This window comes from Anas acuta, chromosome 12 (genome assembly GCF_963932015.1).
Source record: "Anas acuta chromosome 12, bAnaAcu1.1, whole genome shotgun sequence".
Classification (NCBI taxonomy): Eukaryota; Metazoa; Chordata; class Aves; order Anseriformes; family Anatidae; genus Anas; species Anas acuta.
Window position 1 is genome coordinate 11,955,808 of NC_088990.1, and position 25,606 is coordinate 11,981,413.

Here is a 25,606-nt window from a genome sequence, read left to right on the forward strand (position 1 = left end):
CACCAACAATGCTTTTCTCCCTCTCTTTGGATTTGGAAGTGAGCTTGTAGCTGTGTCTGGGGGGGCCTGAAGAGCTCAAACAAGAATATGGACCCTTCCCACTGCCAGGTGTGGTCTCTGCAGCTGCAGGAGCTGGTCTGTGTCTGCACTCAAGGGCAGGGAAACTGAGGCAGAAATTCACCCCTGGGGAACCTGCAGCTTCCCGAGCCCTTTCTATGTTTCTTAGTACGTCACATTTACCTGCAGGGGACAGCCTGGCTGGTGGGGCTGTGTTTATTCCCCCCTGCAGCAATGTCTGTAAGGCTGTGCCTGTCCTGCTCAACAGTCTTCAGGTACTGCTGGCTGCTTCACCTGCTCCATCACTCACCGTTCACCCAGCCTTCCTCTTTTCCTCCTCTGTGTTCCCTCTCTGGGTGACCTTATTTACAAGTTTTGCATATGTTATCTCCTGCTGATGACTCACAGAGTGATCGCCTTGCTCCCTGCCTGTCCTGTGCTGTCCAAATTAATTCAGCCTTTCTGACAGCGCTTCGTGGATATCCACCTACTAGCTTCAACTCAATGCAGTCGAAGTAGAGCTTTTAATCTTCTCTTGCTTGCTCTTCCCTCCTACCTTTCCTGATGTCTCTGATCTTTCTCACCATCCTCCCAGCACCCGGCTCCTCTTTAACGTGACCCCTCTCTAACTACCCATATCCTGACCAGTGAACTAGCCTGTTCTTCCTGAAGAGTATCTCCAAGATCCAGCTCCTCCTCCCTGTCTGCCTGGCTGGAATCCTTCTGGGTGCCCAGCTTCTCTGAGCAACCAGATTGCTGCCGAGCCTCTCAGTTCCGTGTGGAGTACCACAGACCCTTATCGTCAGGGTTTTCACTGGGAACCTCTGGCAGTGCAATGTTAAAAGGTCCTGCAGGGCACGTCTCACCAGCCTCTTAATCATCTTCACCCAAACTGCGAAGTGCTTGTGTCTTCCACAGACAGCCTCTTCCAGCCCTGCTCCATCGAGCCAGCTCATCAAAATTTTCCACTGCGGAGATAGAGCCCTGCCTGTCTGCCAGCCGTGCCAGTTCCAATATGCAGCTGCATGTTCCTCCTGTGTCACTCCCTCTGCAGGGGAGTAGCAACCTGTAAACACTCACGGAGCCTTTCCTCCATCCTCCAGACCCCTCCTAAAAACTTGCTGTTCTCCATTGCCTACCAGCCCCAACATACCCAATGTCTGCTACTGCTACCCAGCATCTGCCTTTGTGACAGTTTAGCTCTTTAGCCTGTGCACAGTATTTTTGTTGCATTTAAGTGTGTCCTTGGGATGTACGGACACTTCTGAGCGTGGAACTGCCCCTCTGCGGCATTCTTGCAGCGTGCTCAGCAAGATGAGATCGTGGCTTAATGCTGCACCTGTGATACAGCACATAGTTACGGGGCAAAGAGCTCTTATTTGGGAGGCTAAATTACTAAGTCTGGTCATTTTAGTTTCTGGGAGCAGCAAACACAAGATTGGTTTTAGTGCATGCAAATCATGTGTGTACGCTTCCATTTCCCAAGCGCATTGCAGTTGTGTTGCCTCTGTCAAATGTAGCAACTTTGGCTCTCCTCCCACAGATTATCTGGGCATGTAAATGACCTAAGACAGATACACTGTCATTTTCTCATGCTGTGATTTTACTTACACCCCCCTGTGGTACATGACAATAAAATTACCCTTCTTGTTCCTTTCCCACAGACAGTCTTCCAGGCTTGTCAGTCAGCACATCACGTGCACAGTCCTTCATCAATTGCATTTGGGACTTAGGAGGTGATTTGGGACAGGTCTGTTGTGCTGTAATTTGCCTCTGTCTGCCTTCAGGAGAAGGATTCTGGTTTCCCTGCTGTTTCCTCTGGGCCCTGCATGGCTCTTTGATCGCCATTTGACTCCTTAGGCCTGCAGAATTACAGTTACCTTGTACTGTTTGCCCATCACCTTGGTGAGGTTGTTTCCTGACAAACTCCCAGCTCACGATTACCAGGTAGTTCAGATAGACTCTGTCTCTGTTCTTGTCACATATTCCCTGTTTCTCACCTGTACTTAAGCGCTATTTGGGTCTGAAACACTTCTCAGCTTCTCTGTCACTGTCATCCAGCCTTCAATATTTTCACTTTAATATATGAAAGATTTCAGTATCGGATCCTTTTCTCTCTCATTTTTGTCCCCACTGACCCTTCCACACGACGTTCAGCCAGACCTAACCCAGCAGTAACTCAGTGGAAAGCCTGCAAGTGCCTGCTGCACTCACCAGCACTTGTTAACAAGGCTCCTGTCTTGAAAACACAAACAACGGAGCTCTGATATGCCAGCAGGGTCTGTGTCAAATAAAACCCTTATGCTTTCTCATATTCTTCCCCCAAAGACTTTATATATAACGTGTACGCTCTTGGGGCTGAGTTTGAGCCAGTCAAGCCAGGATTAGAATTGCTTCCAGGCAGGAAGCTTTTTAATCAAATGTTTCTCCTCTTACTGCTTATTATGCAGTGTGTACTTCTGACACCAGGGGAAACAGGAGCAGGATATCAGAGTCTGCTGCCAGCTGCAAGCCAACCGGCGTGTTCTTCCCGGCGTTCTTCCCCAACACGGGGCCACTCCCTGCTTCCCAGCAAAGTCAGCGGGGTGTGGAGCTGCTCCAGGAATCCCAGCTATAGGAGAGCCACGCATTGGGCAAGTGGTGCAGTTAACGAGCAGTTGTGGAGAGCAGTTACTGAGCATGTCAGCGCTTCATACACGTGTTAGTTCAGTCCTGAGGACAGCTTTTGGAAAAAAGACGAGCGAGGAGGAAGACAGTGCAGTGGTGGTGGGTTTCAGCCCTTGGGCAGCAGGTGATTTCTGTAGAGAGAGACCTTTTTTTGGTGGGCTCAGCTCCACTGTGCAGGGAAGTGACCGTTCAGGCATAATTTCCCACCTGGATGTCCTGGAGCTTGGATTTCCACCCACCTCCCACATGGCCCATGCTGGCAGAGGGAGAAAAGCACAAAAGCACTGAGGAAGCTTGCTCTAAAAGCAGTAGCCAGTCATCATCTATTTTTTTCTATTCCGTCAGACTGAGCCCTCCAGCCAGTCTTGTTGGTGTGTAAAAGGAGCAATTACCTGTGTTTTGACTTTGGAAGCAGTGTCCAGTGGAGGTCCTTAATAACTGGCAGGTCTTTTCAAGGAGCTGCTGCACTCTCTTCATCCCAGGTCTGGCAGGTGGATCAAAGCCCGTTCTGGCTGCAGATCCCCCCTGCGTGCTGGAGGGATGAGGCACAAGCCCATCGTGCTTTTAACTTGGTGTTCTGCCTCCACGTTCAAAAAGGAAACAATTTCCATTTTCTGTAGTATTTTTTTCTGTTTTGTAATATCAGTAGTGACCTCCTGGTCAGACATTTCAGGGAATTTAATGACCAGCTGTGAGAAGGAACGTAGGCTTCAGTCTTTATCTTCCAGGCCTGCAAGAGCTGCCCATCTCATTACTGGCACATACAGCAGCCTGCTGTTACCTGGGGGTTAGCAAGGTAAAGTTTTCCTAGATCCTTCTTCTCCTGCCTGAATTCTGGGCAAATAGGGCTCACGAGTCCCTATTTATACAAGCATAAAATGTCATTATTCTGTCCAATTATAATCCCAAACTTAAAAATTAATTGAGGCAGGTATTAAATTAAGCGGGTTTTGCTTGAGTAAATATTTTCCATTGTGGAGCCTAATCTGTTCACTTAATAATCTAAAGCAATTTTATTAATTTTTTTTTGGTTTGCAAAAAAAATAATAATGTCTGTTCCATTAGGAAATGTCACTGGCTTAAGAGGATTTTACTCCCATTTTATGGTTTGGCTCAAAGAAAATTTATTCTTGCAATAGGTTTAATAATTCGTAGCTAACGTTGCCTTCCCAACCGCCATTGGACTGTAATAAAAAATAATAAAAAAAAACCACCTTTGGCTTTTGTTAGACTTGCACATTCTTGGCTGCCAATAATGATTAATCTTTCCCCCTACAAGATCATCTTATTACTCAGGTTTGACTTAGGAGCTGCCGTTCCCTCCGGAGCTTGGTAAGGGCTTTCTCCCGGAGCAGCTCTGGTGCAGCGCAGGTGTGACCTGCAGTGCCTTTCCCCGCAGTCTGTCTTTGCCCCTTAATTGCTGCTCTGTGCCACTGCTTTCTGAGCTCCTCTGCACGGAAGCACTGTGCAGGGATGATGAAGAATTAATTACGAGAGGAATTCCTGAATGCTTCCATGTGAAGGAGGGCCCTCAGAGAGCCCGGCTGCCCAGCGGGAGGAATGTCTGCAGTGCTGGGTGAGCAGGTGAGGGATGTGCAGGGCAGGCTCCGGCTCCTCTCCCGAGTCACAGAGTGCTCTGATCCCCACCCAAATAACGAGCAAATAGCGGCAGCGAGCTGAGCCTCTGAGCTGCGGTTAGAAGCTCTTTGCTGCTCTGCGCCCATGTCCTCTCTGTTGCAAAGGCTGAGAGGGGGATGCCCAGGTTCCAGAGGTGCTGGAGGAGGCTAAGAGGATGGGGCTGGGCTAGGTGGCTGTCTGTGAGAGCGTTACAGCAGCTGGTTTTGGGGCATCGCCAAACATATGGGACTGGAGCTTCATGCTGAGAAAGTTTGTGTTTTAATTCATGGCCATCTTGGCAGTGTGCTCATGGTTCGTAGGAATAAAAACCCTGGGAACAGGAAGGGAAGAGATGCTTAACCGAAGGCAGGGAGACCTTTGCCATCAGCAGGACTCGCATGCTTTCTGATGGGCTTGTGACAGCAGCCTAAGTGAATTTGCGGTACACGAACTTGCAGTACTCTCTCTCCGCCTTTGCCTGGGGGATCTTTTGGGCAAGTTGATCGCAGCAGGGATTTTACTTAAAGGAATGTCTTCCCACTTCCCGTGCTCTGAAAGACCGCTAACTCTAGGGCAGAACCTGGCAGGTGATGGTACGAAAAGAAGCGATCATCAGCACCGACAATTAAAATTGAAGTGGAAAATGCGTGGGGCGTTTGGGCTAGCATCTGGAGTTCCTTTTAGAAAGCCCTTGCAAGCAAACACGAATGCTCAGGGCTGTTTTACATCCATCAGAGCCCTGCTACATACCAAAGAAAAGATTCATTTTTGACAATAGTTGTCAGCAGTAAGAGCTGCAGAACTGATGCTAACACAGCCTCGCTCCAAGCACAAAGACAAACTGTGTTCAGCATCGTTTCAGGAAGCAAGGTTTTCATCGGGCTGGCCCAAGCAGGTTTTATGAGCCTCCCTCACATAACAAGTCCATCTGGGTGCAAGGGGGGAGCATAAGTGCTTTTTGGAGAGTTGCTTCACTTCACAGTTTCTGAAGGCTTATGCTAAATCACAGCCTGAACACTCAAAACCAGCAGCTTGATGTCTTTGCCTCTCATCTCGTAGTGAAATGATGGGTGCTGAGGTGAGAAGGCACCGCCGGGAGAGACCTGGGTAGGCACCGGTGTGCACGGAAGGAAACAGAAAGACTCTAGCTTGGATTAGCAGTGTCTGCCTGCCTCCAAGGTGGGTTTCTCAAGGCTGAGATCACCGGGGTATCTCTACAGGCTGATGCTTCTCTGGAAGGCCTTGAATGTGAAGGTGCTTTGTCACGGGAACTGTGCCATATATGGGCTAAGCAAAGCTATTTGCAAAACTCTAGTCAAATGCAGCAGGTCATTCCAGCTGGGTAAAACACCCAGCATTTGTGGGAATAGGTCTTCAGTCATTTCTGGCTTATTGAAAACAGTTCTTTTTTTTTTTTTTTTTTTTTTTCTTTTTTTCTGAAGCACTGTTTTGTTCAGACATTTTGCTGGATGACATTTTTAAACTGCAAAATCTGGAACCAGAAGTAAAAACAAAACCAAAATGATCTTTTGGGTTGGGCAGTCTTGTGTCGATCGTGAAAAAGGGTTTTGGAAATAATTGTTTTTGCTTTGGCAAAAGAACCTGACAATATTTTTAGTTACGGGTTGTCCTGAGAGTGTTTTTTCCCTGTTTCTTTGTTGTTGTTCAGTCTTTGAGGAGCCCTCCAACATTCCTGCCAGCTGAGATGTTGGGGATTTGTTACTCAGAGGGGAACACACCTGGGCCCAGCAAGACCAACTGGGTGCAGAATGAGGGCAGGACTGGCTCTGACAGCAGATTCCTGGTGACACAGTTGAGAGTAGATGTGGATGGACATCATTTACCCCCTGCTTATGTGAGCAAAGAGATTTCCGTGCCTCTCTCTGCCTGGCCTTCAGCACCAAATGGGTGAGTGCGCCCACTCGTTTTCCTTGTTAATCATCGTACCTGTATTCCTTTCCAACTACTGGGTCAGCGTTGCCATATCATGTGTAGGGAATACATTTTCACGTCCTTGCAGTTCAGCGAGCTGCCCATCCCCACATACACGTACCCCCCCCCGATGCTATTTCTGGCCTCGGAGCACTTATCACCTTCCTTGAGAGATGCCCATATTTTCTCACGTCCTTTTCAGCTGTTCAAGTAATGTAAGAAACACTTTCTTCTGTCCAAGGGGCTGCGAGTGCGAGGCATGTTGTGAGGGCACTGGGAAAGGCTGGTTGACTTTTAACCCTCCCGTCTCTCCCACCAAAGCCTTTCTTGTCCTGGATTCAGCCCCCAGACGGGCTTGGGCTCGGGCAGTCGCGTGGCTTCCCCGCGGTTGTCCTGGGATCGCAGGCAGCCTGCGCTGCGCTGACGCATTGCTGTTCACAGACACTTCAAAGGGGCTCCGTGGACAGGAAGCAGGGCAGATTAGAGGCACACTGAGGCTTTTATTTTATGCCAGGGCTTGAAAACGTTCCTGTTGGTATTTCTGAGGCCCCGTTTTCAACCACTCTTTATACATGTATATAATACAGCAGGAGGCCAGCTTCCCTGACTCCTGTGAGCCACACAGCGAGTTTCCATGGGATGAGAGTCACAAGACGCTTCACATGCCTCCGAGAGCCAAGGGGCTCCAGGGGAGGTGCAGGACCGGCTCCTTCAGGTCTGCTTCCCGCAGCAGCTGGAGGCAGCTCGCCCAGCAGCCCCTGACCAGCCTCGTGGCCCATGCTCTCTCTGCAGCCTGAGGCTGGCTTTTCCTGGGGCGTGGGGCTCTTCCAGCTGACACAGCCACCCCGCCTTGTGCCCTAGGGTCACGCCAGCTCCCCCCAGTGAGCTCAGGGAGGCAGTGTGTGCGCACAGAGGTCCTGGCAGGCTGGGGGAGTGGGTGGCGCAGGGATTTTGCTGCCTCTTCTTTCCCTCATATGTTTGCACCCATTCCAGACATGCGTCAGCTCCACTCCCACAGGAGCACTGGGAAGAACATGCTCCAGCTGCTGTTCCTCCATGGTTTCTCCCCAGCAATGTAAACAGTTTACAGGGGACTTTGTAAACAGCAGATTTGTTTAGGATATTGTCTGCATTCCCGCCCCAGCCTTCCCTTGTTTTGCGGCATGGGGGGAATGCTGAGCTGCTGGCTGGAGGTCCGCAGCTTGCATCATCAGAGTGCCAGGTGGCGGTGACCAAGGCGTTGTGTCTGCTCCTGTGGTCTCTGTGAGCCTGGTGGATTTTGGGGATCACACCGGGGTCACACACACGTGTTTCTGCATCCAGCAGAGGAAAGCTGGCATGGGATGCGGCTGCTGCTCAGCCTTTTGCAGGACACGGTTGCATGAGAGAACAGAGTGTATGTGAACACAAACCTTGCTTATTCAGTGCCCAGGGCACAGGGAGATAGATGAGAAATCTTCCAAGATAGGATCTTCATTTCAGGAAAGCTCTGCCTATTTGAGGAGTCTCAGAAACTTGCTGGCTCCCTGGGGAAGCTTATTTTCTACCCAGGGAAATAAGGCTGTTAAATCAACTCGGCCTTCATCTTGTGGGATTAACATCTGAAGATGTCTGCTCTCCTTTCACAGCTGTCCACACAGGGATTCGGCTCGTGCTCATCAGTAGATCAGCTTCTCTCTGCCGCCCCTTGACCTTTGTAAAGAAGCAGAGAAGGGAGAGAGCAATTCTACCTGAGCTTCTGCATCTGCCACAGGAACTTTGATAAACTTGAGCTGTATTACTCACAGGTAACCATTAAACCTAAGATGCACACATGGAACATGAACAGTTGCAGAGGTGAATGAGGGAAGCTTCAGATAGAGATTGGCGTGCCAAGATAAGGGTGTAGGGCTGGGGTAAGAAGCAAACATATTTAGAAGCGGTCAGTGGCAGCTGGGTCAGTGAGGGATAACCCCCAAGCCCCCCGGTGTCTGTTGGGTGAGTCCAGCCTTCCTTCCACTGGTAAAAAAACGCTTCTGCAATGTGGCTGTGAGAGGTAGGTACGAAACAGGAGAGCTTATGAGAGGCTGACTTTCAGGAGGCATCTGAGGACAACCAGCAGACCTCACAGAGGCGGGAACATGGCCTGAATGTTACAATACACTTCCTTTCTGTTGTCGTGCTTAAACCTGAGCAGTTTAAACTTGTGACAGGCCCTTGAGCTGCTACCTCAGCTATTCCCCACTGACAGGGGGGTTAGCTATTGCAGGCCAGCCTGGCTGCCCTGTGCTGGGCTGTCAGGAGCTGACAGCTGATCATTCTGCTGTTTGTTTGCCCCGCTCCCTGCCAACCACAAGTTCGAGTTTTGAATTTAAACATCCTGAGTAGCAAGGACGAGATCTCTAAATGGCACCTCCAGTTCGTTGCCAGGGAGGTCTTGCATCCAGAAGATACAAACAGCTCAACAAAGCCAAACCTAGGGAGAAGCAATCAGACCACATTTTCCACAGCACTGGCTTCCCAAGTATGTGTCTGCTGGTTGTGGCTCAGAGACTTTCTCCTCTGTTAGCATGCCCATGCGAGGGACTGGCTGACCCACTGTGTCCATATCCTCGTGCTCAGCATTAGGAGGAAGAAAAGACCAGGCAGTTCTTCCAGCTGACTGCTTCTGCTTCCGCCGGAGGCATGGACTCCTGAGGCACAGACTCAGCTTGGCCCAGGAACAATCGGGAAGGTTGAATTTTGGTTGTCTCTGGATTTTTTAAATACCATGTTAAAGCCCTATTTTCCTTTGGGGGATGTGGATAGTTGAGTATTGTCCAGCAGAATCTTGTTGACTTTCTGGTGAGCTTTAACGGTAAATATTTGAACAAAAATTTTTCTTTTCTTAGCCTTAGCAAAATTTAATCCTTCTGTACATAATGAAATCTGGCTTAAGTCACAAGTGAAAACGAGAGTGGTAGTTTCGGGTGATTCCCGAGTGGGTGTCAGTTCCAGTCAGCGTGCTGCCCATCCTGGGTGGCAGCGTGCTCATCAGGAAGGGCTGGGAGGGCAGCTGGGACAGCTGGGCAGGGCAGAGGTGCATTGGCCAGGTTTAATCTGCTCCTGAACAGGAAAGCAGGAGGGCTACGTGTCTTATTGGATGAAATGAGACAAATGAGACAGGGCTGTCAGGAGAGTTGCCAGTTCTCACCTCTTCCCTTACACGTTCATGATCGTGTAAGGGAATCCCTGTAGCTTGGGACCAGGCTTGCTATAAACCCCAGTGCTTAAGCTGATTGTCAGCCCAGCTTTAGGTGAAATCCCCCTCTGCTCAGCTTGCTCATTTGCTTTACTCCCTCTTCTTCTTCCTTTGATCCATCGCCTTTGTCACGCAGAAGGATGGTGAAGAGGAGGCAAGAAGCTCTCCAGGTACCTCCACCTTCCCTCCCACCTCCTGTCTGCCTGATTCATTCCTGGAGAACTCTGCTACTGCATGGGATAGGGATGCTGAGCTCCCAGAGGGCAGGCTGAGTCTGAGGGGTGGAAGAGGAGCACAGTGTATGCATTACCAAAGCAGAAGTGGGAAGAACAAAAATGTCCAGGGGGGCTGGGAGGTAGGTGGGCATGATAAGAACGCTCCTACAGCCCCAAAGGACCACCCAGGGCTCGTACACACTGGGGCTGGGAGGAGGCAGAAAGATTCAGTACAACCAAGCTGACCCAAATGTGCAACGTGATCCTCAGAAAAACAAATTCCTTAAATAAGGAGTCTGAGAGGGCTGGGGTTCCTCAGAGCCGGCAGCGTTAGTGCTGCTGGAGGTGAGTGGAACGACAGGTCAGGAGCGAGGGGCAGAGCCAGCTGCTGGGGTAGCGGGTCAGGATCAGGGCACTGGCAGAAGGGCTCTGCAGTTCTGAACAGAACACAGATTTAAAGCATTGATGTTTCCAATGATCAAGGAACTGACAGCTACCCTCCTGCAGCCCTCCAGTGCCTTGAAATCCCACCTTCCTTTACGATAAACAGGTGCCTCACTGAGATAGATGTCTTGAGTGGAAACATCTGGAAGCCCCCAGCCTTCACCCCAAATTCACCCTGCTCAAGACACCCAAGCAGGCAGGACTGTTCCTCTTGCATGCAGACCCTCTGCCAAGGGGGATGAGCGCAGGACGCTTTTAAGGCTGTGCTCCTGTGCTTTGACCTGGGCTGAACTGTGTCTGGGAACCCATCAGGGAGGGAGGTGTGTGTCTGTGGTCCAGCCGTGTCCCGCTGCCTGTTTCAGGCCTTGGATTCAGCATAGGGACTAACTTCTGCTAACTTGTGCCTTGTGTTCCTGCCATTCCTTCTGGGGGAGGAAAGCTCTGCTGTGCTGCTTTTGGCCCCTTAAAGCAGCAGAGTGCCCTTAGCAGCAAGGCTCAGGCCTTAGAATAAAGCTCTGCATAAATGTCTTCAGGCTTCTGGGCACGTGCTCTGCTTCCCTGTGTGCTGCATGGGCTCAGCCGATCTTATGGCCACCTCCTGGGGATGGGAGGGCAGCAGGGTTTGTGGTACTTCTGTGGTGCTGCCTGAGCTCAGCGGTATCACAGACCTGGCACTGACGGCAGTGCAGCTTTTGCTGAGGGCTGTGCCAGAGCACCCCTAGAAACCGGTGTGTAGGGGAAGGACAGCCCCGCTCCTGCCATTTGGAGCAGCCTTTTTACATGTGGATACGGGGAGGAGGCAGGCGAAAGAGGATGGCAACACCTTTGGGGAGCCGGGTGCCTTCCACCACAATCGCAACACTGCGGTGGCAGAAGGTCCCAGGCTCTGGAACCGGACGTAGGGCAGGCAAAATTTGCAGGGTCAGACCAAGTAGGGCCTGCCTTTGCAGGTAGGGCCCTGTGGGTTTCATTCCCAGGCCCTTTTGGCAAGATGAGAGGCTGTGAAGGTAGGGCTGAGAGTGTGCTTGCGAGATGGCAAGTGCTATCAAATTAAGCAGGGAAGATGATTGCTAATAAACTGGGCGTGATGATCCTTGGCAGGGGTGGGAAGGGTTGATGAATGTTTGCAGAGCCACTCAGAGACCCGCGAGCACCTGGAGCGCTGAAACCTGCAGCAGCGTTTCCAGGGCCGGGCACACGAGGGCCTGGGGAGCGCGTGGCGTTTGTGCAGGCGGGGGCTCCGGCAAGCTGTAACAATTCCCATTTAGGTTTGACCTTTTGCTGGATATTAAAGCCTGGCTGTGGCTCAGTGAGATGAACACTGCAGCAAACCCAATTCCTCAAGATGAAATATCTCTCCGGTGGGTAATTCCAGCCTCATTTGAGGGTTGTTGTATTATTTTTTTTTTCTTTCCCGCTGAATCATTTATTCCTGGTGTCAGGAAGGTGCAGAATGACTTTCCCCACTGGCTTTCAGAGCCTCATTGATTCAACTCCCACTCCTGCAAATCTGCTAGACCAGCAGCCCTTGGCCTCTCTGATTTTCCCAGGAGGGGGATGGAGAAGGGGAGGGTCTCAGGACCGCGGGAGCTCTTCAAGTGAGCCCATTCACAGCCTGGGCGAGATGTGGTCATATTTTAAGCTCTGTAGTCCAGAATCTCTCTTGATTTGCAGGTTTGTCGCCTTAAGTGCCTTCTCAGCACTCAGCTGTCGGCATGGGGAAGTGGGAAATACGGCTCCTTTAAACTGTGGGTGGAAGCAGGTCTTGTGCTGGAAGGATCGGGAGTGGGCAAGGCTTGGGTCACCCCAAACACATTGACACAGGTCACAAAATGCAGCGCAGGCCCTTGCCTGGCCGAGCAGTCCTCAGGAAGACAAGGGACAGGATTCATTGCAGCAGCTCCCCCGGAGCAGGGAGATAATCACAGATCAATGGTAGACGGAGGAGCGGTGAGCGGGAGCATCTGCTGCAGCTGGCGTGTGCAGTGCCTGTGGGAATGCCTGAGATTGCACAGAGCACCAGAGACCTTTGGCCCTCCCTCCTTTCTGGTTCACAACTCCTTTGCTCACGGTGGGTAGGAATCCGCTCCGTCCCCTTCGGCAAGGGAAAGCAATCTACTCCCCAAAATGTGTCCTGAACAAATCCAATCACTGGCGTGGCTGCCAGGCAGCAGTGAGCGAGCCCAGGCCTCTGCCTGTCATCATCAATCCATTTGCAGTCCTGTCTCCAGCTTCCACTTCGCAGAGCGTCCCGAAGGATGCGCCCGGTCAGCAGCAGAGGCCGTGACTCCAGCCTTGTTAGGGCCCTTCCCGTCTGACTTGCAGCCTTTTGTCCAACAATTCAGGGCTGTTTTCCCGTGGCTGTGTGGCACCAAACGCTCCCTCTGCCTGCGTGCCATCTTTCCAATGCATCTGCAGGGAGGAGAGCTGTGATAAGAGGATGAGTGGCAGGGAAGGGCTGCCAGCTCTCCCTGGGGAGTGAGTCTGGAGCTGTGAATCCCAGAAGAAGAGAAGTGTCTCCCTGCAGCAAGGTGTCTCCTGCCTTTTCGTGGGAGCTGATGTAGGTGGTGTCCACCTCGGTGCGTGGCGCTGGTCACTATGGTCCCCACCCCAAAGCACATCGCTCTCCCCACACGCTGCAGCAGGTGTTTGGCATCCTGGAGCTGAAGCAATTCATGGTTTCACATCGAAGGCGGCAGTCAGCTGGAGAAAGAAGGCACCATCCTAAATAGCTCCCGTCCCTCCTCCTGCACCCCCAGCAGGTTATAACCCCCTCAGATGTGGCAGCAGGCATTCCTCAGTCAGGTGAGCTATCATGTGTTGGCTTTGGAGCTTTGATTTTGAATTTTTTGCTCTCTGGTTTTTGTTTCAAAGGTTGTTTTTGTTTCTCTGCTGGCTGTTCAGATGCTGTGGTGTCTTTTGACGGTGCTGGGTTGCCTCACAGACCTCTGTACCCTGCTCAGGGAAACCCTCTGCAGTCCCCATCAGAGCAGCAGTCACTGTGAACACACACCAGGCTTTTCTCTTCCCTGATCTCATGACTGCTTCTGTGATGGCTCACTCCCAGCCTGCTGTCATGCACTGTCACTGCCTGGTGATGCACTGGGACCTGCTGTTACTCCAGAAGGGGGCTTTTACTGGGGAAAAAACGAGGGTGAACTGAGCTGTCTCCTGGACAGGGAACCACCTTGGTACCATCTGGGAGTCCTGTGACTTCTCACCACTTTGCCTTCTGTGAGTGCTGCTGTGAACAGGGATGGGGATCCTTCAGCCAGCATCTCTCCCTCTGGCTCTGCAGTCCTGGAGGCAGAGGTGAAATCTCAGCTACTTCTGCCTCACGCAGCTCTACAGAGTTTTGCTTTGCACTGTGAACTTTTTTTTTTTTTCTCCCATCTCCTGAGGTTCCTTCACCCCAGACCCTTTGGAGATGACACTCCCTTTATCTGTGAGCACTTTCACTTATGGGATCAGGCCTGAGTCACCGCTGCTTTGTGCTTTGGTATGGCACTGAGTGAGGTGAGGCAGCCAAGTGGGTGTGAAACACTGCTTGACCCCTCTCCAGCAGAGGAGTAAATAGAGCAGGACAGCCACGACGTGGACCCAGGGCTTGAAGCAGGGCTGAATGGATGCCTCGTGTCCAGCAAAGCTTGCAGCCAGGCGCTTGCTTACTAAGCTCCAAGCATTGATTTAAGGAGTTTCAAGTTGTCTGACCATGCCTATTAGCGCTTACATGATTCCCTTGCCAAGTAATTGCAAATGTTTCCATTTGTTCTGTGCTTGGCCCAGTTTCTCCTGTTTGTTATCCTAAATGTGCCCAGGACATGACCCTCCCGCCCTCCTCAGCACTCATTCCAATTCCATTTAATTTCTACTTCTTCCTATGAATCACTGTAGCATAAGCACTGTTTAAAGGACAGATAAATAAAGGGAGATGGAGCTTTGCAGTGCTCTGACCTCTGTGGGATCAGGCGTGGTGCTCTCACATCAGGTGGGCCCAGGCAGATGTAAGAGAACCCCAAAAGGCAACAGGTGCTGGTGGGGACTGCAGGGGAGCTGGGCATGTGAGAGAGCTGGAGGCTGCAAAGCAAGGAGGATGCTCGGTGCTAGCAGATTTTTGAGTCACTGTTTATTGCAGTGCTACACAGGAACAAAAAAGATCAATATTTATTAGTCGTAGAAAGCATAATTTTGCATGAAAAGCATCGATCAGCGTGTCAGCCGAGACAATGTCATTACATCTTCTTTATGATTTGGTCAACATCCCTGTATGAGTAAGGATGTCATTGCCCTAGACAGACAGAGCCGGGGGCACAGGGGGGTGAAGTTTAGTGTTGTGCTGTGTTTGAGGGGAGCAGAGCAGGGGCTGCAGGGGCTGTGAGGCACAGAGGATGGGATTTTGAAATCCCATCCAGGAGGAATAACCTTGAGTTCAGCCTGCCCGTGGCTGCTTCAGTCAGGTCCTAATTTTTGAGTCTTTTTTCCCAGTGAAATAAGCAGCTTGCCAGCTGGGGTCAGGGTGAAATCTCCCCCCAGAGGGTAGTATTGCACAGTTATGGGCATTATGGGATGTTGCTGCCATCCTTTAAGGCAACACAGCGTATGTGGGGAGGATGCCTGTCAGTCCCAGTTCTCCTACAGACGTACTTGTGCACGTGGACTGACCCCAGAATAATATGACAAGTGAGTAGGGGTGTCCAGTGCCGGGCATGGGCCACGTGCAGTAACCAAAACCATTTGTTTGACCTGAGTAGGGTCGCACAAATTTGGCAGTGAGCAGCTGGGCAGGCGGGCTGCGTGGGCAGGCTGCTGGGGCACTCGTGGTGTGGGGCGCTGCAGGGGAGCAGCTGGATGCAGAGCCGAAGGGAAGAGGCTTCTGGGCTGCTATTGAAAACTCTCCTTGGTGTGGGTGCAGTGCTGGTGCAGCAAGATCCCCTTGTGCCTCTGCACGGGAGGTTCAAACTTTCTGTTAACTGGAGCTCCACAATGGGCATGGAAACAGCAGGCCCTGTGGTTTTGCAGAACGCCTGAGTCAGGGCTCCTGGGTCAGGGTTCCCAGCAGCGCCGTTGGCTCCCTCAGGGCAAGCCACAAGTCAACCGCACGCGCTGCAATTGCAGAACTTGGCTTCCACGTAGACACCAAAATAATGGGCTCACCAAGCTGGGGGCATGGTTGGCTTTTCGGAGAAGTCCTGCTGTAGAAGTCAGGCTGGGAGCAAGCAGTTCTTCGTGATCCAGCCCCATGCCGGATCCGAGCCAGGAAAGTGTGCCCCTGGCTTGGTAAAAAGATCCTGACCACTTCACAGACTGGCTGTGAGACTCAATCTAGGTGTTTGTAGATAAAAGGTGTCGTCAAATGAAGATGAGTGGCCCTTCCTGGCTGTCTGGATGATGGATGAGGTGTGGGTCCATACAAGCAGAAGGGACCTCCGTATGGATCCTCAGATACAGTTCTTAAGACAGTCGTTCCTGCTTCCACAGTCTGCCTGACCTGGCCGACAGCCCTTTTGTTGGCATGAGAGGCTGTTGAAGAGAGAACAGCCCAGAAGGCTGGGCTCTGTGTGGGGCATGAGGGCACAGATTCACCTGCCCAAGCCGGGCACCCGCTGGCAGGGAGCTCGGGGGTAAGGCAGGAGCATCAGCGCAGGTAAAACCGAGCCGAGATGTGTACAAGGAAGGGAAGTCATGTCCAGGCGGCTTTCCATGCTAGCCTGGCCGTGCAGCTCCCCGGGCTCCCCCAGGCAAAGGAAACGTGCCGGTAACTCTGCTCAGCAGGGAGGCCAAAACGGGTCAGTCGGGGCTTGTGGGCAAGGATGTGCGGGCAGGTCAAGGCAAATCGACCGGTGTGCACGGGTTGTTGCAGTCCCATCCCTGCTCCTGGCCAAGCAGAGCCTTTCCTTGTTGGGTTGAAAGAGTGAATTTCATGGAGTCGTAGAATATCCGAGTTGGAAGGGACGCACAAGGATCGCATTTGCAGTCCTGCTTTTGCCTTGCCAGCTGCAGCGCTCAGAGCAGGCAGCTTTACTGCATGGTATCTGAGCGAGAGAACCATTAATTTTGTATTAGGACATAAAAACTGTTTGAGCTGAACAGACCGATGGTCCTTCCAGCCCGGTATCCTGTCTCCACCAGAAGCCAAGGCCGGATGCCTTAAAGGAAGGCATAAAAATCCCATAATGCCCGTAATTGTGCAATACTACCCTATGGGGGGAGATTTCCCCCTGACCCCAGCTGGCAAGCAGCTTATACCCTGAAGCAGGGGAATCAATAGCTGTTATGATTTTCATTTGAGCTACTGTCGCTGCGGATGCTGTTCTTATTCACATAAATGTCTGATCCTGTTGTGAAACTCTCTAATGCTGTTTGTTATACTGCTTTTTTGATATCCTGGCGTGGAGCTGATGTTCTCAGGTCTGGCACTCACGGTACGTCCTTGGTGGCCTGCTGCTGGCAGGGGATCCAGAAGCTTAGCCCCTTGGCCACCACCCCAGCACGTTCATTTCCCCTTCCTCCTGCTCTTTATTTTGTAGTGATGCTCCCCATGGCCCTGCCATAGAGTGACCATGATGGGGAGAAGAATTCCCATGTCTGTGTTGATTTTTGGCTGAGGAACTGCCCTACGGGTAGGGGTGTACCAAAGGTAAATTCTTCGCCTCTGGAATATCTGCAGGAATATTTTCTTAGAGAGGGATTTTGGAGCTAATTGCAGATGGGTTGACCTTTAGTCAGCTGTAACCTCACAGCTACTGCAGGTGATGGAAGCAGTTTCTTGTCTGGCAATGCGCTGTCACTTCTTTTCTCCTTGCATATTCCTGCCAAGCCTCCTGCCGCTAGTGCTGGGCGAAGCCCGCTGAGCAGCTCAGTGTATTGTCAGCAGCTGGCCACCAGGACTGGGGCTCACTGCAACGGGTGGGAGAAGACCTTGACGTGACTTCAGCTCTAAAGAACTTCTGGTTATGTTTTCACTAAGTTCACTACACCAACTAGCCACCTGTAGGGTGAGATGTCCAGCCCAGAGACTGCTCTTCCACTTGCCTGCCTTCCCCCAGCCCCTGCCAGCCCTGAGCATGGGAGAAGCTAAAAAGAAGGCTACCCAGGAAGGAGCGGCAGAGGTGTGTTTGCCTGCTAGCGAAATAGGAGAGGGGAATGAAGGCAGGAGAGCAGGTCTCGTCATGTAGAACGGGGAGGAGGTGACACAGCCTGTGATAATTGGACCATTAAATCTAGCAAAGGCACCGACACTTGCACAATGTGGCTCAGGGAAACAAGCGTTCTGTAGGAACAATAACTCTTCAATAGCAAGCGATAATAAGTAGCTGCAGTCATTTTTCTGCTGATCCAGTGCTTAATCCTGTTGTTCACACTCCGGGTCAAATTGTCCTCGAAGCACCGTGCAAGGGCCAGGTAGGTTTGCAGAGATGTTCAGGCGAGACTCAGAGGAAGCTGTGGCTCAGAGACTGGTTTGCACTTTGCAAATGCCTCTCAAGTGTCTGCTCTTGCGTCCTGTGCCTCCTCTCTTCCACGTCCAGAAATCTCTGCATCGGAGAGAACCATCCCAGTCCTCGAGGTCAAACCCCCGTATGCAGTGAATCACCAGCTACAAAGAACAGCCAGGACTGTCTGAGACAGTTGGCTGTCAAAATTGGCTTAAAAAAACGTGGAGGTTAAAAATCTGGCTTTAACCCTGATTTTCTTGTAGGTCTGAGGAGCAGGGCTTTCATCCTTGATCTGCTTCCTCAGATTTTCATCTGTGAGAGCTGAGTGCCATTTTTGCACTAACAAAAATGGAATTTTGGCCGTGGAGGCAGGGCCCCGGGAGCTGGGGACTGGAGAACACCACCCTGAAAACACCACCCTGTTTCTGAAAGCTTCACAGTAAAGTGCAAGCTCTTGGCAGTCTGGGGCTTCCAAGGCTGCTGCCCATCTGGACAATTTCTTGTTTGATTATTAATCCACCATCTCTAATCCCAGAGATTATCAACCCCCGCTGGACTGTTACATGTACTGTAAGGTACGGGAGCAAAGTTGACCAAGGCTGCTTACATCTGCAGCAGGTGGGGAGGGCCCTGGAGCTTGAGGCAGTCTCAAACTGGGATGAAGAGCAAAGACAGAGAGAATTTACCTCACCACTTGCCGGTAGGAGTCCTGGCTCTCCTGCTTCAGAATCAGCTTCACCACTTCTCTTGCACAGTCGGTCCTTGTGGTAGGAGAGGAGCATAGCCCTTTGCTGGGCAGGGGCTGAACGGGGACAGAAGGAGATGTCAGGTTGTGTGACAGGGGTGTTGTGGGATGCCTGGCATGTGGCTGCAGTCTCCTTGATACACGGTGAGCTGGTCACAAAAGGTTCGTGGCTACCCATACCTCATTCCCTCCCTGGGGCCATCTGAGCTGGTTATGATTTTCAGAGATGCCTAGAAAGGGGAGATGTCTGGGATATGTTTGTTTTCCTCTTCTATCTCTTTGATGTCTCCCTAATAATGGGAGACTTCTGCAGCTTGGGGTTGACCTTCCCTGCTCGGTCTGGACCGGGGCTCTCCTGGTGAGCAGGGAGTGATGGCAGGGGAGGGCAGGACCTGTGATAACTCAGTCTGGCAGCCCCAGCCCTGTCAGCACCGATATGATGGAATAGTCTTGATTGCCCCAGAGCCCCAAGGGAGTTGATTGCTTCAGTCAGCTCTTCTTTCTGAAAAGGGTTGTCATAAAAAAAAAGAAAAAAGAAAAAAAAAAAGAAAGAAAAAGGTAAGGGAATGTAACTGTACGTAGCCCTGGAAACCTGGAGGAGAGGACAGAAACTGAGATCTGAAAAGGTGTAAGGCAATTTAAGAAAAAAAGGTTGAGGTGATGCAGTCCCTGCAATCAGCACTGGTGTTAGTGAGTCTGGGCTTGATCCTGTGCTTCCTGCTGATGAAAGTCCTGCTCGTGTCCGCGTCTGAAGGTGTTATGCCCTGCTAAAAGGTGTGGAGTGGGAGCAGGGAGGCCCCAGACATCGCTCAGCCGTGTGCTCAGCCCTGCTGAGGAAGCCCTGAGGAGGAAAGGGGCAGGGGCTGCAGGGCAGTGCAGGTGGCAGTGCCGTTTGGGCTCACTGCCCGGTGACACCTGCCTGGACTCGGAGCTTGTCCCTAGAGCTGCAGGCAAGTGCTGTCCTCTCCCCCCACAAAGCTCCAGGGACTCGTCGCTCTTCCTTTGGGAGGCTGTGACAGGGCAGAGGCTTGCTAGCAGCCGTGTGGTTTCTTCTTAACAAAGAAATAAAAGAGGGGAAATGGATTTTCTCTCTGCCAAAGATTTACACACGTCTGTCTCAGCCCGCCCCTTCCCCGAGTGCCCTGCAGCTTTGGGCCCTGCCCCTTAGCAGCTCCTGGGGCTTTGGGCTCCCTGAGTTCAGACCCTGTGGCCCAAGTGCAGCACAGGGTGTGTTGTGTGGAGGCACTGTGGGAGTTCAGAAAGCCGTTCCTTGTTCTTTCAGCGGTGGTGCTGGTGTCAAGGTACCGTCCTCTTCTCTGCATATGGTTTTCATCAGCCTCCTATTAAGTCACAGCAGCCTGTTAGCACAGAACACATCCCAGGACACATCAGCTGCTCTTCTGCAACGTGCAGTGGCAAGGAGCAGTGGTGTGTTGCAAAAGGATTATTTCCTCATTATTTCCACATCAGCCTGACGTGATGGCAGGGCGCTTTAAGGGGTAGGGAGCACCTTTAGATGGTGAGCACAGCTCCGTTTCCCTATTTCCTTCCCCAGTGAAGGGACAGCTTGGTGCTGGGGTTGGCTCCAGCCAAACGTTTTCTGCCACTGCTTCTTACCAGTCTTGTGGCATCCCCAAATGAGGCTCAGGGGATTACAAAGCAGTCAGCTTTTGTTTTAAGCCTGACCTTGGCATCAGGCTGTTAGCATGGCAAGGCAGAGAGATGAGTTAGCTGGCAGCCTGCCTGTGTGTGGCAAGGGCTCTTTAAAGCCTCAAAGGATGCATTAGTTTGATGTCAGAGGCTTTGTTTGTGGCATTCCCCGGCACAGTTATCCTCCCTCTGCGTGCGTGTGCGCGTGTACACGCATCTCCTCCCCGGCTGAACCTCTGATGCTCCCCCATCCCATGTCCGAAGAGCACAGTGAGGCAGCGTGGATAACTCCAGCGAGACAGATGGAGCTGGATCTAGGCCTCTGTGGGGACAGCTGCGGCCCTGACAGTCCCCTCTGGTCACGCACCTGTTAGGAACTATACTTAGCACGGGAAGGCTTTCCAGAAGAGAGGACGCAGGGGAGAAGTGGGGAGGCGGAAGGGCTGGGAATTTGGCCTCCATCTCTCCAGCAGGTCTCGAAGCTCCGAAATGCCTTTCAGTAACAGTGACCGAAAATGACAATGAGGTGAAAAGCAGGCAGCGTCCTGAGCCATGCTGGCTCTGTTTGTAGACAGTCTGAATGCGTGACGGCTTCATAAGCCCTGGCCGAAGCGCCAGGAAGCCTGGTGTGCTGGTCCTGCCGGGCCCAGCAGGTTGCTCGGTGACCACCACATGGGAATTGCAGTCGGTGCAGGGTGAGGAGCGTGCTGGGGCCACAGGTGGGACCTTCACGGATGCCAGACTGCACAGACTGCTGTGCCCGTCACGTATCACCCAGGACTGTTGCAGTCCCTCCAGAAATTGAAGCAGGTCCCGTTCCTGGAGCACCCAGCACGCTGCCCACCTGGGCTGCAGCCCGGCTGTGGTGCCGTTGTCCCTGTGTGTGTCCACCTACCCGTATGGCTCACAGACCCGTGTGGCACAAGCTGGGGGGGAATTCCTCCATCCTCTTGGCACCGAGCAAGGATCTCCGTGAGGGGATGGAAGGCATTTCAGCTCTTCTGTTTATAAATGAAGAGCCTGGAGCTAGGTGCCTGTGCTCTGATGCTGACGGAATGTGCAATAAGCTTCCCTGCTCCTTGCAGCAGGAGCCCTGCAAGGAGGCGGGCTGAGCCATGGTATCTCTCCTGAGCAGTGGCAGCAGATCCAGGTAGGCTCAGAGCCCGTGTTTTCTTTCATCTTCTTCCCCTTTGCTGGGTGCTGAGCTGCGTTTTCCCCACCCGGGCTCCCTCAGGCCCAGGAGGTGCCTGGTGGCCATCTCTCTGCCACGCCGCTCGCGCAGCGCAGCAGCGGCTGACGCAGAGCGAAACTCTAGCAGTGCTTCCGACCCGCGGGAGGCTTGGGATGAATGGGAATCCTGCAGCTCTCAGATGCCTCCCGAGCCGTCCCGTGGCAGACCCAGCTCCTGACAGGTGGCATTGCCTCCCTGAAGGACCCCGTGTCTTCAGCTGCTCTCCGCACGCCCTCCCTAATGCCCGCACGCCGTGCAGGCAGTTAGCCTTGCAGCATTTGTGGCCACCTGGGCTGCTGCTCCGTGTGGGGGATTTGCTGTACTTAGTGGAAAAATGCATCAGGAACTTTAAACTTCCCCGTGGCTAAATGTGGGTTCACTTTTCCGGTCTCTGAAGCTCTCAGCTATCCTCCTCTGCCCTGTTGCTGTGTCCTTGTAGCCAGAAGTTCTCTTTAAAGAGAAAAACTATTGCATTGCTCCCAGGAGCCACCAAACGCTACGGGTTTCACTCAACATCTTTCCTGGATGATGTTCTTAGTGTTTTCCCAGCCTCGGGGAAGATCTGAGTGTGAAAGCAAGAAAGGAAGAGGGAATCCAGCATATCCTGAGGATAGCCACAGCATCTCCAACTGATAGGATAAATCTGAACAGTTCCTGGCTGCCTAATCTGGCTCTCAGCGGTGCTGGAACAATGTTCATTAACATCGTTAGCGTGACAGTGCTGCAGTGCAGGGGAGATCTTACATCCCCCTTTCACTGATGGGGAGGTGAACCCCAGACAGGCTACAGAGCCTCTGCCAGGTGACACAAGGAATCCTTGGGGCGTAGCATCCTTCTCTAGGCATGTGCCAGGGGAGCTGAGCTTCTCTTTCTGGCACGGGCAGGCTCCTGTGGGCTGCAGGCTGGCTCTGGGCAGCAGACAGCATGGGGACACCTTACCACCCCCACCCCCAGCACCCTGCCACTGTCTTTTCTCAGCAGAGCTGTGGGGTCCTCAGGGAACTCCTCCATCTCCTCCATTTGGTATCTCCAACCACACCAGTACCTTCAGAGCCTGTGGGAAGGCAGCGCTTACCTGCAGGGCTGGCCCATCTGGCATAGATTCCTCTTAGCTTGGCTTTCTACATCACTTTAGGTGCCTAACCTTACAGGCAGGGAGCTACACGCCACCGTTTGAGACAAGGGAGAGAGACGAGGGGCTCCATGAGCAGCTCCCCAGGCCAAGTGGTCCTGAGTCCTGGCAGCAGGGGTTGCACCCCGCTGGAACCGGTGCCTGCTGTGCCAGCTCCGGTTGTTCCTTATCTCAGTTGTGGAGGTGGATTGAACGGAGCTGGGAAGGTTGGGATAAGCAGCGGGTAACCTGGACGTTGCTTTACCTCTCTTCATATATGCTATGGGCTTTCCTGGAACTAGAGGCACTAGGCAACATAAATTGCTTCTGTCGATGTGCTTTATTGGACTACATCAAAGTAGAATCGATAAAGAGTTAAAAAAAAAAAAAAAAAAGCCCCCAAAACAGGCTTGCTAAGCCAGACCAAGTCATAAACAGATTAGAGTGCTGCGGAGGTCAGGTTTCAGCTGGCATTCGCGAAAATAGGGGGGTTCTGGCATTGTCAGAGGGTGATTCATTGCACTGGAATATTTCAGGGGAGGAGAGCCGTACAGGAGCTGCGAACACCATGCTGCAAGGAGAGGGGCTCATTGTGTGCCGGGTTTCTGCCTCCAAGTTCGCTCTCCCAGATTTATGCTGATACCACGTATATCAGGAGCAGTTATCTGTTTCTGTTTAACTCGGATGAAAGCCCATGTGTGGTTATTGCATTCTAAGTTTGCTAGAACTTGTTAATAATTTAGAATAATAAAGTCAGTCAAATTAATTCACTTCTAAAATTGAGCTTATTTGCATTGGCTTGTCTTTTTTGTAACAGATCTCTCTGAGGGCATATGTTTGTATAAGCTTTTGTATGTGCTTGTGAGTGTTTGTGTGCATACGTAATTTCCTTCACCATCTTACAACCCAAAGAGGCTGAGTTGGATTTAAACATTGTACAAGAAAAATAGTTTTTCCCTGCCTGTGAATATATTCTATGAAGGTTCACCCCAAAGTGAAGCCAAATAGCTAAGAAATAAATCCGCAGGAAAAAAAAAAAAGAGGGATTTGTAATGGAAATGCTCCCTTGTCTTAAATTATAGCTAGGCATATGTGAAGCTGAAATGCATGCTGCAGCATCCAGACGGTGCCTCAAGCTGGCCGTGCATTCCCAGAAATCAAGAAAAATACCCCAGCCTACCTGCAAAATGACCTTTCTCCTAGCACCGACTTGCAGCTCAGAAGCTTTTGTGCTGGAAGAGGCAGGGTAAGATACATGAAGTGACAGATTGCTACTGACAGTGAAAGGCTCTTTCAGCTGCATTTCTCTACAGCCACAGTGATATATCCAGGGGCTTGTTAGAGAACAGCAGCACCAGCCAATAACCGGTTGGTCTAAGCCCTAGAGATAGACCGTATGTCCCACACTCTGTCTCCTAATCACCGAATGTAGAGTGAATTCAGCTGCAGCATCGCCTCTCTCCCTGCCTGTTATATAGGAAAGAAACGCGCCCGTGTATTTATCTGTCTGGGACAATGCCTGCGTCTATAAATAAGTGTTTGTGTCTATGCATGCGTGTGTGTGTGCATATTTATGTGTGTGTGTATTTATTGTGGGTGAGGCTGGTTGTAGAGCAGCCTGGAAAATGGAAATCCTTTTGTGCAAATCACGCGTTTTTGGAGGAAAGGAGAGCCAGGAGACCACGGGTGATGAATTGGCCCTGAACTGTGATGATTTTTATTTTTTTTTAAAGGCAAAACAATTTCAGGGAAAGGGTCTCCAAAAAAGTCCAGTTTCGGGAGGTAACTCAATTGAATTTCTGGTTCCTGGCTGCCTGCCTGGAGGGCCTCTTGTCACTTCTACTTTCTTCCAACAAGGCAGAAGGCGGAATTGACAGCAGCCTTCCCGCCAGGCTGTTAGAGAAGCAGGGAAGCCAGATGCTTTGCCTCCCTCTTCCCTCCCCCTTGTGCGGCCCAAGAGCCAGAGAGTTCAGCTGCTTAACTTTTCCATCTTCGTTTTCCAGTGTTCGTGGTCTGACCCAGCAGGGATCCAGTGGAACAAAATAATGCCTGATAGTCAGCAGAGTCAGCATGTACGTACAGAGGGGTTCGTAGCTGTTGAGGGATAGGGGTGTGCGGGTCATACAGCCAAGTGTCATCATACTTCTGTATACAAAAGTAAAATTATACTTTCATACACAATGGTTATGCAGAGAGACGCGTTGATGAAGATGAGCTGAACTATGAGCCCCTCCCCTGGAGCAAAACCATGGCAAATGGTTGTGTAATGCAATTTCAGAGCTTCCATTGCTGTACTTCCAAACTCAATCTCAACCTGTGCTATTTGTGTAACTGCGAAGAGGTTATGTTACAGGCAATATCTAAAATATTGTTATGATTTCTTCTGCAAGGACAGAATGCACAGCCCCTCACTTTTCTTCTTCATATAGGGTTATTGCCTTCAGATGGTAAGAAATTTAAGAAGGTTTCAGTTGCTGTTGAATTAACATTTCTATACGCATCATTTAACTAGATAATTTGCTGACTCTAAAATTTCTGTGTAATCAAATTGATTGGCTGTTTTAACATTCCTAAGTGCTAGTTGAAATGATGCGGAGAATGGGCCCCTTTCTTTAGATTCAGGGCAGCAGCAGGGTGAGGTTATCTCGTGCAGTATCCTGAGGCCTGACCTGCTGCAAGGCAGGGCTCGTGCATTTCCCAGCACACATGACCTGCAGCGCTCTTGCCCTCCCTCATCTGTGAAGCCTCCTGGCTGTGCTGAGGGGCATCCAGACATCTCAGAACAGTGAGATCACAGGGTTTTATTAAAATACATACAGCCCTCTTCTCCTCCCAGAGTTTTATTGTCTCCTCGATGCTCAGAAGTTGTACCCAGTGAGTGCTCGTGCACTCCTTCCTTCCACCTCTGGTCTCCTGTTCTCTCTGCCACCTGCCCTGGGAGGGGAGGATTGTGATGGAGGCAGCTTTCCTCCTCGTTTGGCATGCGTCGCTGCTTGTGCCAACTCAGGCAGGAATGAACGTCGGCCTAGGGCAAACCACGAACATTTGTAGCCTGCAGCAAGGCAAAAAAGATTGCCCAGAACAGCCTTTGGAAATATTTTAATTACCCTTGGTGAACTGGCAATCAACTAGCTTGAGGTAAAGATCACAAGTGGAGACAAAATCTAAGGGGAATTTTATGCTTGGAGTCAAATTTCAGCAGCATTTTTGAAGCATTTCTAATTGGTATGGTTTAACAGCCATCACCAAACATCCCCAAATCTAAACAGTTCTGATGTATGTGG

General features: G+C 51.4%; 1 long non-coding RNA gene across 1 annotated transcript; it reads left to right on the forward strand.

The window, feature by feature from the left end:
* Positions 1–10,996: 10,996 nt before the first annotated feature.
* LOC137863251 (uncharacterized) lies at positions 10,997–18,783 on the forward strand. Its single transcript, XR_011100775.1, has 3 exons — positions 10,997–11,513; positions 11,827–12,957; positions 13,057–18,783. It is a non-coding gene; the product is annotated as an uncharacterized lncRNA (long non-coding RNA).
* The last annotated feature ends 6,823 nt before the right edge of the window (positions 18,784–25,606 follow it).